This window comes from Pinus tabuliformis, chromosome 5_2 (assembly GCF_031772625.1).
Source record: "Pinus tabuliformis cultivar Carrire ecotype Pingquan chromosome 5_2, CPIR1, whole genome shotgun sequence".
Lineage (NCBI taxonomy): Eukaryota > Viridiplantae > Streptophyta > Pinopsida > Pinales > Pinaceae > Pinus > Pinus tabuliformis.
The window spans coordinates 864,718,948-864,735,471 of record NC_142306.1 but is presented as its reverse complement, the minus strand read 5'-3'; the positions used below and the strand labels follow the sequence as shown (position 1 = coordinate 864,735,471).

The 16,524-nt window shown below is 33.9% G+C and overlaps 1 pseudogene; it reads left to right on the top strand.

Moving 5' to 3' along the window:
• The first annotated feature begins 10,465 nt into the window (after nucleotides 1–10,465).
• The window catches only part of LOC149162065 (butanoate--CoA ligase AAE1 pseudogene), a 42,084-nt pseudogene continuing 36,025 nt past the window's right edge, over nucleotides 10,466–16,524 (top strand).

The following is a 16,524-nucleotide window of genomic DNA, read 5'->3' as shown; positions in this document are numbered from 1 at the left end:
TAACATAGGTGTCGCTTCCTTGCCTGGAGGAGAACCCGATTTATGGGGATGGTTAGATTGGTGTCTATCACTTCCCCAACACCCTCTTCTTACACGACCACACTTGCAAGGAGTCTTTAGTGTGGCACCAAATCAATAAATAAAAGATGTTGGGTAACAATTGTCATAACAAAAATATGCAGCGCCCCTCGAAGAGCACCCCTGGTATAAACCACCACCATGTTACTGACTCATGTTACAATCCCTACAGGAGTTTTGAATTGCAAATTCCCTACCCACTACACCACAGATTATCTAACCAACATAATTCCACTACCAAAATAACCATCAAAGTTTCAGAATGAGGGAGAACTACCCATACCCCCTAAGGGCTGAATCTTCCCTCTCAATCTTAGCACCCACAATATGAACATGACCCAAATAAAATGATCCCAGAACTAAAAACCCATAGCACCATGAAAATGAGTGGCATTATATGTATTACCACCATGAAAATGAGTGGAATTATATGTATTACCACCAGGAAAAGGACAAGAATGCCAATACAACCAACATAGTATATTAAACATGAAATGCAACCACTTCAGAAAGAAAAATCGTAATAACTTGTTCCTACGCCTTATGCTTCCTAGATGAGAACCACAACCAAGTACCTAGTTACCACCCTAGATAACCAAGAGGTTGACGCTCTATAAATTCATGTTCGCCACTCCACTGGTTTGATCCCTTTTCTCTCCCTTGCCCTGATGACACACTATCAATAGCCAAAAGAGATCTTCCCCTAATTCTTGACATCCATAACACTTGTAAACCCAGAGTCTCAACACCAAATCCTTTAATGTTAGCTATCCCAAAACGGATGAATCACCATTGTTGGGCTCCCCTCTCAATTTATCGAACACCGACCAGAACTAGTGAGTGAAGTTACCATAGCAACAAATAGGGGCATAGAACCAAGGTTCCAGCGACCAAAACAAAGCCAATACTAATACTACACTCTCTTGCATAACTCTCCTCTTGCACCAGAGACTATCCATGGTAAAACTCGACAATAAATAGAATTTACACCACACAAGCTTGCGCATGGGGGAGGCACGCCACCCCCCACCTATATCTCCATGGGATTCGTTGGGGTGGGAGACACCCTCCCCGAGATCCCATGTACCATGTTGATCTACCCCCATAAGGGATAAATGAGAACTAAATGTCTAATAATAACATTTTTTTTGGATTGACCCAAGGGTATTTAAACCTTGAATCTCATTGCTTTATATAGTATTTCATAACAAAACTCCTATGAACTATTTAATAATCATATTTTCATTAAAAATAGGGAAAGACATTTTAGTTTTCCTTAGGGGTTTTTCACATAGAATTTGAATCCATATCTATAATCAAAAGATAGAGTTTTCATCAAAAAAATATATCGATTTCAACCTAAAACTCCAATTAAACGATACCATTTTTTTCTTAAATAATTAATTTAAAAAAATTTACTTTTATATTCATTTAATCTTTTTAAAATTATTTGTATACATTTTAAAATTATTTTTATACTTTTTTAATGTAATTATTATAATTTTGGTTTTTTGAAATATCTTTTAACATGGCTTTTTCTTAGAATGCAAATATCATTGAAGAGAGTTTTAACATTTGAAAAGACATGTTTACATAATCCAATTTTATTGTATATGATGTAAATTGTTCACCATTGTTAGCCCATTGCAATAATTCATTCTCTCTCCTTGGAAGGTCACTATCGAAGGGAATGCGGATTGGAGTTAGGATGAAGCTGCAGTTCAAGGCATCTCAATAGCATTATTTATTACAGCTTTTTGCAAAAAAAATTGTTTAGCTGTTAGTATCATTGAAAATAAGAAACTATTTCATTATTATTGTGTTTTTACAAATGGATTTTATGTTCAGGTTTGTCTACTAAAGAGCTTATGAGTGCTTCCATTCTTTCATAACTTATGTTGTTAATACAAAATATCTTTCTTCTGTAGCTGTAAGATTTCTTGTATAAGATAACGTTTTTTTTTTTTTCGATGTGTAGAAGTGTCTATAAGTGACATGGGGCAAAAACTTGATAGGATTAAAGCCAAATTTGGGGGCAAAAGCAACAGATAAGGGGTTTTTGTGATTCCTGAGATTAATATAGTAATATGTATGTGCTTTGGACCTAAATATAGGAGAGGAGATTATCCAACTGTAGAAAAAAACAATGGAACCAAAACTGCATCAAAATCTGTACATTACCAGATATAACAAGGGAGCCACTGTCGTAGCGGTAGTCCCTGTTGGGGTTGAGAAACTGTCGTTCTTTGAGTTGCATCTCAGTTGTCTTGAGCATACTGGAAAATTTGCAAGTGAGCATTTATTGAACATAAATGATGAACCACAACTAATTTGAAAGAGAAAAGTGATAAAAAAAACTCTGATGATTATTTGCAGAGCCCAGAACCTTCACACCAAAATGTAAAAGAAATAGGCCACTGCACAAATAGTCCTTGGTTAACATTAATCCATGTGAGTGATTTTTCAAAGAAATAGGCCACTGCACAAATAGTCCTCAGTTAGCATTAATCCATGTGAGTGATTTTTCAAATAAAATAGGCCATTGCATAAATGGTTTTTTAAACGACCTATTCTTACTTGGGTCAGTGAAGATCACAAGCTCGGTATTATTGTAGTAACAATACCATTAAATACGCATTTAATAATAGCAGAGTCAACTCCTAATTGAGAACATGCGAAGTTAAGATTAACAGATAGGCTTTGCTATGCACCATAACCTTTGCACAAACCAGAGGCCATCTTTGGTCATCTTTATTTGAATTGCAGATTCAAAAATATTTTATAAGACATATAAACACATTAGTATCATAAACCAGAGGCCATCCTTATTTGAATGGTATATTCAAAAATATTTTATAAGACGTGTCTATTACATGGCATTAAGTTGAACACAGTGTAAAAACATCATTTTCACCTGCAAATAAAGTAAAAGCAAGACAGGTTTAGCATCTTCATGCACTTGTCTGTTCTAATCCATCTTTTTTCTGTAAAGAGAATTCAATGAGTATGATTGTAGGGGCACCTATTTTAGATTGTAAACAACATATTCATTGTAAGCCAGAGGGTTGTCTTTGTGTCTAGAAGGAATCAAAGATCCACAGGGCACCCTAATTTCATCTTTGCAGATTAGATTAACTAGAAAAGATAGTAATAGAAAATCCTTCATCATCTAAATCAATTTATGGGGAGTTTCCAAAGCAGCATCTGAGAAGTATATGCCTCTACAAACTGCACCCCAAATAAATATGTAGAAGCTCCTCCATATATATGTTACTTAAAATGATCTAGGTGCAGGGGCAGAAACTATTGCAGGGAGCAAGTCGTTCTTCAAATGTCTTATAAGGTTGCATGTTCTGGTTCCTACAAAATATCATGCCAATATTATGATCATAGTCTAGTGTTATCATATTTTCAGTCGCAAGGAAATCCAAAGATGGTTCCTTACTTTGGTGGGATGAGATCTGATGACATCCTTTATAAACCTGGAACTGTGACATTGTATATTCAATGTATATAAAATTAAGAGGAAAGAATGAGCATACCACACCACAACAGGACCTTGTTGGGCAACTTCGCAACTTCCTTATAGGTAGGTCTGAAACCTTGAAGAGCGTAGATATTATGCACATTAACCCGAAAAGGTTGTGCAAGAAAATTTAATCTACAGACTCATCATCTAATCGAGACCAAAAGCTCAATCTAGTGAGCAAACAAAAAATACAGGTAGAAGCAGAGTTTGGTACAGGGCATAACGGATTAAATCACCTCATTTTTTATTTTGATTGGCTTTTAAGCCTTCTACAAGTATTTCAGGATCATAATAGAATCATCATGGCATCTCTCCATTGGGATGATAGAGTAGTCTAGTTTAGAATACTTGTCAGCTAATAGGTCATCCAAAGAAGCTGCTCCACTCATATCTCGAATCACCTGTGATGCAAAACTAATATCACGAGCAGCGTCCACAGTAGGTGTTGCCTGTGATCAATATACAAATAACAAAACGTTAGTAAAATGTGAAAAGGGAAAACATATTGCAAAATGTTTTGAAATGTAAAAATGGAAAACAATTTACAATACTCGAGCATTCTGAAACTTGAAAAATGGCCGCAGAATATACACTACATAATGAAAGTGGAGAAAGAAAGGAATGAGAGATAGTATCACTTAGTGGAATGTATAGGGCTATACGGGCTCGAACCGTAGACCTTCTCGGTAGAAAAGATCAAAGTTCTTATTATCAAAATAATTTGAATTGTTCCAAGAACCCAACATAAGATGCACGAACTAAGTAAATGCATATGATACTTGGACAATGATACTTGGAGGATGAAGCTTATGAGTTAAAGTACAACAAATATTTAAGTTAGGTGATGTTTGTTTTCATGTGAATGTGTTTATTCATATATAAACTACTTAATTTCTCACCAGGCTGGGCTACAGTGGCCATTGTGATGATCTATTTCATACTCATTGCATGTTTCTAATAAAATGACATTATATTCATTTAAATTATGTGATTGAAATAGGGATACAAGAGCTTATTTGTATTTGAAGGTCTATAAGGCAGAGTATAAGCTCACGCCAATCCTTGTTATTCTCTGCAAGAGAAAATCAGTTTCTATTTCACTCTTCAATAACACTGACTAAATCCCAGTTTGAAAATCAGGTAAATTAAGAAGAAATTACTCATTCAAAATCATTTGGATGAGGAAATTGTCAAATAATTGTAAGTTGTCGTCTTAAAGAACATGCAGGGAGTACATTCGTCATATTCTACCAACTGTAACATACCTACCTTCAATGCACTCTCTGTAAGGACCATAACGGGAGCAAATGTGGACCCATGTACAAATTTTTACTGCCTCAGGGTTTGTTTCGTCCTGTGACAAATTTTTACTGCCTCAGGGTTTGTTTCGTCCTGTGACTACTAGGTTCGGTAGTCCTTCACATAACTCTCGAACAAAATGAATCCAAGAGTGGAATATAGACTCTTCACACATGCAATTTATTTTCTAGAAAGTCTATAAAGAGAAATGAAAGTTGCAAGAATAAGAATTATGCTTCAAAAATAATTTTTCTTGTGTAGTGAGCTATACACAAGGGTATGCTTTTGCAAAGTTTTATAACAGTCAAATTTGTCAAGAGGAATTTATTAAGGAAATCTCTTGTTAGAAATGAAATCCAATTGAGTTGAGATAAAGTCCATAGGTACAAAGAAGTATTGTTGTGGAAAGCAATTCCACTGTGATTTCCAAGCTACTTGAATCCATTGAACACAGAGAGAATCAGTTGAGAACTTATGAATGAACATGGAAATAGATGTAATTCCTAAGCTACTTGAATCCATTTTGAACTTGTTTCCATGTAATATTATGTTTCCGAAGCGCTTGTTAACAATGTAATATTATGGACTCTCATGAAGACCACCTGTTGCAGTCAGGAAAACAAAATTTCTCCAAAGTTAAAGTTAACAATGTTCTCTCATGTTATTGTAACTCGAGTTTCTCAATTCTAGCAGCAATGCTTGGGCTTTGCGCGTAAGGAAAGGAGACATAAGAGAACACTTACACTCTGCAGCAACTTACACCTAGATGAGATCATGGAAGAAGCAGTGGCAGATGAATATTTATGCACTGCATTAAGTTGAGATAGAGACAATTATTTTTAAAGGAAACTTACCTAAAGATGGATTTTTTCATTTGTAAAGCAAAAATATTTTTCTAATGTTGACATAATAGTTTTGTTTCTGATGTTAACATATTGATAAAGGAAGAAAGCAGATATAGTAGACCTGAATCATACAAAATTCAATTTGAACATCAGTATAGATGCAAATATCCAAAGGAAATAGAATTTGCTTTTAGAGATAGATCAAAAGACATACCATAGTTGTATAATTGCATAAGCTTTCTTGAAAAGTTGAAAAGCTCCAGAGACATTTACTAACTGGTAGAGCTGTCAAATCGACGGTGTTTCCATTTTAGAAGTTGGGTGATGCAGAAGCTTTCTTGAAAAGTTGGTCCAAAGACATCTACCAATTGGTAGTGTTGTCAGATTGGGGGTGGTTCTTGATAAATGGTTGTTTTTTAAGATTAGATTTGAAGATGTGCGGAATTCGATATGCAAATTGACAAAATTTTGGAATGTCAGCAATCGGTGCAGGAATGATGTACGTGACATGAAAAGCAATGAAGTGGTCTATTTGACATTAGAGGCAAATCACAAATAAAATGATGTATGTGACAGAAAAATCAAATCGAGATTAGATTTGAAGATGTGCAGAATTCGATATGCAAATTGACAAAATTTTGGAATGTCAGCAATCGGTGCAAGAATGATGTACGTGACACGAAAAGCAATTAAGTGTTCTATCTGACATCAAAGGAAAATTGCAAATAAAATGATGTATGTGACAGCAAAAGAAAATCGAGAATTAAGTGATGTATTTGACATCAGAGGAAAATCGCAAATAAAATCCTGGTGTTAGATTGCAAGAGTTTCATTGGCTGCCAATCATAAATGAGGAGACTAGATGTTTTTGCAAAGTTACAACTAGCTTTACGAACTTTGATCTACCCAATTAAGTGCTTGGAAAAACAATAAAGGAGATTGGTTGTCAGGTTTAGCAGTTGAGTGTGATAGGCTCCAACTTCTCAGTTCTGCTGTAGTTGGCAATTTCTTTTGTGGAAAATTTTAGAGTGTAAGGCACAATAGTGACTTTGAGTCAGGTTTAGTGGTTCAGTGAAATAGCTCTGAACTTCTTGGTTCTATTGTAGTAAACAATCTGATCCATGGGCTTGCTTAGCTGTAGTAGTTGTTTACAAGAATTGCTTACAACGACTCATTCATGACCTTGAGTAGGAATTGCTTACAATGACCCAAAAGGTACAACTAGCAAGCCATGATGTTGGGGTTGTATGAAGAATTCCAATGGTAGAGCCATAGTACAAGTAAGTAGCTACAAAGAAGAAGTTGATTGTAATATAATATCAATTAGAAGTTGTAGTGGATAGCATCATATGATGAACAGTTGCATCGGAATTATTTTTTTTAATAGGCTTGAGGGAAATATTCATTACAACAATAACAAATTTTGCACCAACATAAAATACACCAAATCCAATAGTAATAGCATCTCCAGCCTACAAATTCTTTAGCTAATTCTACATGATTTTCTGGTAGTTCTGGCCCCCATGTGCAATGCATGATAAATTTACCTGTGTTAAGGTAAAAGTTGTTGACTATGCAGAAATTTTCTGAGTATTTCTATTACCTGGCATGGATGCTGTAGAGGCAGAAGCAGTAGATGGATAGTCTAATAGCCGAGGACTTGTCGTAGATTCCTATGCTCCTCGTTCGAGATGTTATTGTTAGTGGTTGTTTCTTGGTTTCCTTTTCCTTTGTGCTTCTACTTTTAGGATGTCCATAATCAGAAGAGTCATGAGAACAAGTGCTAAAAGAAACAATGCTACCAGTTGAGTAAGTTCGCTTATGCTAATGGACTCCATGTAGCTTGTTACTACATTGATCAGGAATGGTATTCAGATTGAAGCTATGTTATGTGAAGCAAAGAGATGTATGTCAATATATAGATGCAGAAAGAAGTTATGTTTTGTAGGTTTAAGTGTGAATGGAACTGAGTTTTTGGAAATATTTTACTGCAAGCAAGAGGTAATCATTTGAAAAGATTGAAAGACATTGGGTAATGGATGTTTGTCTAGGCTTCTTCAACCTCGTGGAACGAGCCGTTTTGGAGCTTATGTGCTAAAATAGATGCAACCAAAAATTCCTTTAGTTCCAGTTTTAATGCATCTAGTCTAAAGAGACCATTTCTTTCTAATACATAATCAATGTTGTCAGACACAATGCATTGTAATCTGAATTTGTAACTGTCAACATCTATAATTTCTTCCATCATTTCCAATTGCTTACCAGAGTTGCCTTGTGCAATTGTCTTCGCAAAAACTCAATTACTTTAGCAATTTTTACTATTGTTGTTATCTAGCATGGAAAACTTAAAAAATATTAAAACAACAGCAAACAAGAATGAATTTAGAACAACGTTAAAACAAGAACAAGTAATTTCTTAGATGAGCTTTGAATTAACAAGAGAATTTTGAAAAGAATAACAGACAATCTATGTCAAATATGAACCCTGAGATTACAGGGAAAAGTTAAAAAACAAGAACAAATGACAAAGAATTGACCAGAACATTGAAGCAGAAATAGAGTGATGTCAAAGATAAACCTTCCATTTATAAGGAAATGTTAAAAATCAACAAAATGACGTTGGAAAAAGTTAAAACAAGAACAAAATCATGCCTAAAAATGAATTTTTTGATGAAAAATACTTGAAGCAATAGCAGAAATATCATCAAGAAATATTCCCAAACAAAATTCTTGATTCATAAGAAAAATTTAAAACAACTACATACTGGTGAGACTATTTGCAAATAGATTCCAAATAATGATAATCGTTACCCATAATGTTATATAATCTATGAATTTAGTTAAGACTATATATACCTATTGTCTGTTGGAGACTCCTGTTCATCACATTTTTTTGCTATTGCCTTTATATTAGAAGTTGATACAAAGGATTTTACTGAATTTTCCCAAACCTCACACTGACCAAAAACATCATCTTCACCTGCAAATAAAGTAAAAGCAAGATAGGTTTAGCGTCTTCATGCACTTGTTTGTTCTAATCCATCTTTTTTCTGTAAAGAGAATTCAACGAGTATGACTACAGGGGCACCTGTTTTGGATTGTAAACAACATATTCATTGTAAGCCAGAGGGTTGTCTTTGTGTCCAGAAGGAATCAAAGATCCACAGGGCACCCTAATTTCATCTTTCCAGGTGAAATGTTCATTCTCATTTGTTGTCTTTCTACCTAATCCTTTGACACCCATACCCTTCTCCTCTAATTCCTTTGTATCCTGCATCAATTACAAATCACATTAACTAGAAAAGATAGTAATAGAAAATCCTTCATCATCTAAATCAATTTATGGGGAGTTTCCATAATTTCAGTACCTCTGGGCACTTGGACATCTCAATAACTTTCTCTCACAGTGATGCCACTGCAAGTATAAGAAACCCTTGTGGTTTGTCCAAGCCATGGAATCCATATTGTGTTGTTTTTGCAGCAGCATCTGAGAAGTATATGCCTCTAACAAACTGCACCCCAAAGAAATATGTAGAAGCTCCTCCATATATATGTTACTTAAAATGCTTTGTCATGCATAATTAATAAGAAAATTACAAACCATGTATCGAGGTGCATGGGCAGAAACTATTGCACCCAAAATAAATATGTAGAAGCTCCTCCATATATATGTTACTTAAAATGTTTTGTCATGCATAATTAATAAGAAAATTACAAACCATGTATCCAGGTGTAGGGGCAGAAACTATTGCAGGGAGAAAGCCTTTCTTCAAATGTCTTACAAGGTTGCATGTCATTGTTCCTGCAAAATATAATGCTAATATTATGATCATAGTATAGTGTTATCGTATTTTCAATCGCAAGGAAATCAAGAGATGGTTCCTTACTTTGGTGGGATGAGATCTGATGAGATCCTTTATAAACCTAGAACTGTGACACTGCATATTCAATGTATATAAAATTAAGAGAAAAGAATGAGCATACCACACGACAATGGGACCTTGTTGGGCTACTTCGCAATTTCCTTGTAGGTAGGTCCGGAACCTTGAAGAGCGTAGATATTATGCATATTAACGCAAAAAAGTTGTGCAAGAAAATTTAATCTTCAGGCTCATTATCTAATCGAGAGCAAAAGCTCAATCCAGTGAGCAAACAAAAAATACAGGTAGAAGCAGAATTTGGTACAGGGCATAACGGATTTTAAAATCACCTCATTTTTTATTTTGATTGGCTTGTAAGTCTTCTACAAGTATTTCAGGATCATAATAGAATCATCATGGCCTCTCTCCATTAGGATGATAGAGCAGTCTTGTTTAGAATACCTATCAGTTAATAGGTCATCCAAAGAAGCTACCCCACTCATATCTCCAATCACCTGTGATGAAAAACTAATATCAAGCAACTGAACTGAAGTATGGGACGTTCATATCTCTTCAACGACAATTGGAAGAAACTGAAAAAAAACAAAATTTGTAATTCAATGCTTCAGGAGGAAGTTACAAAAATTTATATTGTAGAGATTGTGATTAGGTGGACTGGTATTCCGGTTTCAAATCTGTAGTAGTTGGAGAGGGAGAAGCGTGCCTTCTTGGAGGGAGAGCTCCACAAGAAAGTTGTCAGTCATTATATTGCAGTGAATTCTATTGCTGATGCAATTTGATGATCAAGAGTAGGAATTTCTGACCCTAACAACCCAATTGCTAGTTTCATGTTTATGGGTCCAACTGGAGTGGGAAAAGCTAAACTAGAAAATGCTCTTGCAAGCTATCTTCTTAATATGAAACAAGCACTTGTAAGGATTGACATGATTGAATATATGGAAAAGAATGTTGTACCACATATATTTGGAGCTCCTAGGTGTGTTCGTTGGCGACCAAATAATGTGCACCGAACCGTGAAACACGTGCTGACTTGCAGCTTGAAACAGGCAATCCATAGAGGACAATCTGTGCATGGCCTGGAACTGGTGGAGAATGCAGGATCAACCTTTGGAGAATTGGGTATCAAACTTAAAGAGTTGACAAATATAGCACCAAACACCATGTGCCTGCTTCTTCCTGGAATTGAGTTAAACCCTTCTGGAGCAAAGGCATTACGAATCATGCATAGACTTGTCAGTGATCTGGGTATAATTGCTATCATGAAAGAAGCTTCGATGGAGGGAGGGAATTACGACAGAATTAGCCCCTTTTGGGTATGTAAGGATCAACCCTAAATATTTTCTTGGATTAAATAAGAATGGGGAAGAAACATATTTATGGCTAAGAACATATGACCTAAAAGGATTAAGGCATGAGAGAATTAAGAAGACTTTATTGTTTGAAATTGCTCACATGGTGCTCTAAGAACATGATGCATTTTTTTTTCATTAAAAACATTTGAATCAAGAAGTTATTTCCTTGGATTGGATAAAGTCGAGAAGCCCAACATTAACTGAGTTAAGGCAAAAAGCTGATTCATATATGCTCTTTTCTTCCCATCAAACTTATAGCATTAACAACCTCGGAAGGAACCCTTTACATTATATGGTAGATGGTCATGATTCTACATTAGTTGCACATTAAAACTCTTTCAAAATTCACCTCTTCATTGTATCATATCAAATATTGCACAAGATGGGGCTAAAAGAAACATTATTCATGCTAGTGGAAGTAGTGTTCCTTCTCAAGATGAACCTGGTCTAGATGATTGTTCTAGAGTAAGAGTTGATAAAAAAAATATGTAAGCATTGATAGAGCAATGCATAATTTCATGTCTTAGAAACTAGATGTAAATGAGGAACTGTGGTAGTAACTTGATATAAACTATTGTCAAGATCACGATATTTGTAGACCTTGTTACCCACCAAAATGGTTAACCCCCACCCCCCCCAGAAAACTTTGCCTTCACAATAGGTGCTGCCTGTGATCAATATAAAAATTACAAAATGTTGTAAAAAATGAAAAGGGAAAACATATTGCAAAATGTTTTGAAATGTAAAAATGGAAAACATATTACAATCCTGGAGCATTCTAAAACTTGAAAAATGGCCGCAGAATATATACTACACAATGAAAGTGGAGAAAGAAAGGACTGAGAGATTTTTGTATTAAGTTACCAGTTCAACTAATTGTTGGATTTCATGGATGGTGAAAGGCCTAGTAGAATGCAATAAACTGAACCATTTGCTGCTTAGATGCAAGCACATTGCCTCATGCTTAGTGTTATCATATTTTCACTCGCAAGGAAATCCAGAGATGGTTCCTTACTTTGGTGGAATGAGATCTGATGAGATCCTTTATAAACCTGGAACTATGACACTGCATATTCAATGTATATAAAATTACGAGGAAATAATGAGCATACCACACCACAACAAGACCTTATTGGGAAACTTCATAGCTTCCTTGTAGGTAGGTTCGGAACCTTGAAGAGCGTAGATATTATGCACATTAACGTGAAAAGGCTATGCAAGCAAATTTAATCTACAGGCTCATCATCTAATCGAGAGCAAAAGCTCAATCCAGTGAGCAAACAAAAAATATAGGTAGAAGCAGAATTTCGTACAGGGCATAACAGATTAAATCACCTCACTTTTTTTTTGATTGGCTTGTAAGTCTTCTACAAGTATTTCAGGATCATAATAGAATAATCATGGCCTCTCTCCATTGGGATGATAGAGCAGTCTAGTTTAGAATACCTATTAGCTAATAGGTCATCCAAAGAAGCTGCCCCACTCATATTTCCAATCACCTGTGATGCAAAAATAATATCACGAATATCCTTCACAGTAGGTGCTTCCTGTGATCAATATACAAATTACAAAATGTTGTAAAATGTGAAAAGGGAAAACATATTGCAAAATGTTGTGAAATGTAAAAATGGAAAACATATTACAATCCCAAAGCATTCTGAAACTTGAAAAATGGCCACAGAATATATACTACACAATGAAAGTGGAGAAAGAAAGGTCTGGGAGCTTTTTGTATAAAGTTACCAGTTCAGCGAATTTCTAGATTTCGTGGATGATGAAAGGCCTAGTATAATGCAATAAACTGAACCATTTGCTACTTAGATGCAAGCACATTACCTCATGCTTGACTTCCGAATATTGGCCAAGAGGGAAAGCTCTGTGTAAGTATAGTTGATTCTATTACCTCTATTATTACATCTATTACTTGTATAAGTAAAATAATATGAAGATGCACGAACTAAGGAAATGCGTATGATACTTGGAGGATGAAGCTTATGAGTTAAAATATAGAAAAAAGTTAAGTAGTTGACATTGAAATCTAACCACAGAATTGACGATAAAACTTCCATGAAGATTGATGCATCTATATGATGATAGATTTACTACCACCTTCTTAAAAGAAGTGTTGTAGAGCTGTAAGCTGACATAAGAAACAATTATCTGTGTTATGGAGCTATAAGGTGGGATACAAAAGACCTCAAGTTGATTCATTGTATTGATTGTAAGCTTAATTATTGCAGAGAATATAGTATTTATAAATGGCAAGAAATAAGCAAGCTATGATACTTAGAACCAGCAGCAGGAGACGACTCCTTTGAAGATCAATACAATATTCAGCTACTTTTTGATTTGAGAATTTTTTACTTCCAAAAATTAATTGTCTTATATCTATTTTCAAAATAAAACCTAAAACATATTTTTATTAACTTATACATATTCTCAAAATAAAATTTAAAATATGTTTATTTTTATACTTAAAAAATAACCATAAATCACTAAGACATTTATGAGAAAGAAGAAAACACATTTTGATATTGAAAAAAACTTGGTTGTTCTTACACAAGTCTAAATGGATTATCCCATGTGAGCTCCTTAGTTGGACATTTTCTAGACATGTTATAACATATAGGATATGTACTTATTGCATACTAAGAAAAAAGCAGTGAATGCTCAAAACTAGAGTAATGAATTTGAGAATTTCAGATAGACTTTTGTAAAAACTTTGAGTGGAAGTAGGACAAAAATAGAACAATTGTTTTTAGATAATTAGTAGGAATTATGGAACATTATGATAATCAAAAAATATTGTACAACAATATTGTGCCATAAGTACATTTTCTTGGTAAATGAGTGGAAACTGCAAGTTAAATAGTTCTATTACAATAACAACATAATATGAAGAAACATATTCATATCACTTTTTCATTTCTTGTGTACATGTGTGCAAGCTATTGGATTCCAATAGTTTCCATGTTCCTGGATTTTGTGATCTGTATAACAAATAGTTAGTTATAATCAAATGATAACATTGTGAATTGAACAGAAGACATATTTGAAAGAAAAGATGTTAAGGCATATGTTGATGTACCTTCCATTTGTTAGCCAACATTTAATATTTCACTATCTTCATTGAGTGTGAACTTGCTGTGAATTTTGAAGTCACATAACATGTATATAGTGGTAGCTTTCTGTTCCAAATATGCTTTCTATGACATTGGTTTTAAATCATGACGTAAGTCATGTAGTAAAGGTTGTCTAATAATGCAATGCACAATGTTATTTGTAATAGATTCTATTACACCATTTATACAATGCCTGTAGATGAAAGGGCAATTATTATTGCATTGTGAACAGTAGATTGTTCCATTGGTTATCAGTATGGATGAAGTGATTGGAGAGTTACAAATAGCACAAAGAGATTTGAAAGGAGTTGAATATGAATTTGCTACCATCAAAATACCTTCGACCTGTTTATAAAATGTTAAAATGTTAATCTACATTATTACATATGAAATAAAAAGCTAGTAAAAAGATCATTATTGTTATACTTACAACATAGGTAGATGTAGTTAGTTTTCTGAGATTCTTTACTGCATCTGTGTTAAGTTCAGTCATGAATGTTGACTTTGTTGCTCTGAATATTTTTTCTTTTGTGTCTATCCTTTTTGTTATATTTTTGAAAAGGATCAGGGGGAACTCTCCTTTTTGCAGTTGTTCTTCCATTGAAATAAAATATTGTTCGTAGGTGTCAAACAATTGCAACTGCAAGAGACAAATTACAATAATTATATAATGAAGTAATGCATGTTATCTATTGAAAATTACGAATAAGTAATATGCAAATACATTGTTCGTATGTGTTGAACAATTGCAAGTGCAAGAGACAAATTACAATAATTATATATTGAAGTGATGCATGTTATCTATTGAAAATTAGGAATAAGTAATATGCAAATACATATTGTTTCATTGTCATTTTTAGAATCTCCATCTTTATGGAGTGTGTAATGCAATCCAACCCGTTTTGCAAGTGTAACGGCTGCAGCGATTGTACCAATTGGGTACATTTCTTTTTTGTTTGCAAATTTCCTAATGGTTGTATCGGGAATGAAGCAATATTCTTTGCAAACCTCAGGTATAGTTTCTATGATACTTGATTCATTGAGCGAAATTATTTTGTCACAGTCACCGCGATAATAAACAGTTTTAGGCAATATCCTAAAATTTGTAATTGATATGTTGTTGCCTTGCAATTTTTTTTTTTTCATGTCACTCAACTAGATGTGCAGGTACAATTAATGTTATAGTCATCATTCCTTTAGCATCTGTCAAATCGGACCGTAATATTTGACGTGATTTGTTTGCTTTATCAAGAAATGCGCTATACACAACCATTATGTCTCCAACAAATAGCTGTCCAATTCTATGACTATTGAGATCTTCAATTGATACTTTAATTGGGAGTATCTGTTTTTGCCTATAAAAATTGCTTAGTTAGATACTGCTATAAACATCTCTACAATGCTATGTTTTTTCTATAAATTGTAGAAGTATAAATAGATTACAATGTTGTATTTCATATGCATACCTTTTTGATGTATCATTTCGTAGATTTGTTGAATCAAGTTTTGTTGTGTTTGTTTCACTTGGACTAAAAAAAGTAATTGCATATTTCAATATGATGTGGATATTATCACATGTATTTTGCATAAGCAATCAATAAAAAAATTATGATATCTAACCTGTACATGTATTGTTGCTGCATTGTGTGGGGGGACTTACTACTAGTGCTTTCTCCACTCGTCCAACATTTTCTAATTTATATACATTTAATTATACATATGTAAAAACATAATGCATATTTAGTAAACATTAATATTCTAAATACAAATTAGCATATTTGTATAGTTGTCATAGACATACCTTTCCAAAACAAGTGGTTGGCTTGCCTTTTCTATTTGGGTCATGCCCTCTATCTCTTGAATTGTTTCTTTTCCTTTTTCAAGAATTATGCTATGTTATAGAATAGTAGCATATATTTAGTTCAGTTTAAAAGAGCATATAAAAGTAAAAAGTGAACAAGAACATAAAAACCATAGAAAAGGAAAAGCAAGAAGAATATAATCTCTTCATACATGTTCCATGTTGTTGTTCCTTTTTCTCGTTCGTTTTGTTTAATTGAAAAGGGTTTTACTGGTACAATCTGCGTTCAAAAATATATGAGGTCATATGTGTAAATTTACAATAGGATTCTTGTCTTGCTTAATTGAAAAGGGTTTCATTGGCACAATTTGCATTAACGAATATATGAGGTCATATATGTAAATGTACAATAGAATGAAAAATATATATATGGTGTTATTATTTGGTTTATTGCAGAGAGAATATGCTAATATGATTTAGTAAAATAGAAGTGGTAAAAACAATGGCATATTGCAAAAGTATCAAAATTTGCAATTTTGTAAAGTGTTTCATGTGTATATCATCGCTGAAGGACAAGAGATATTGTATCATGATCAAACCAATATGTATCTAATATG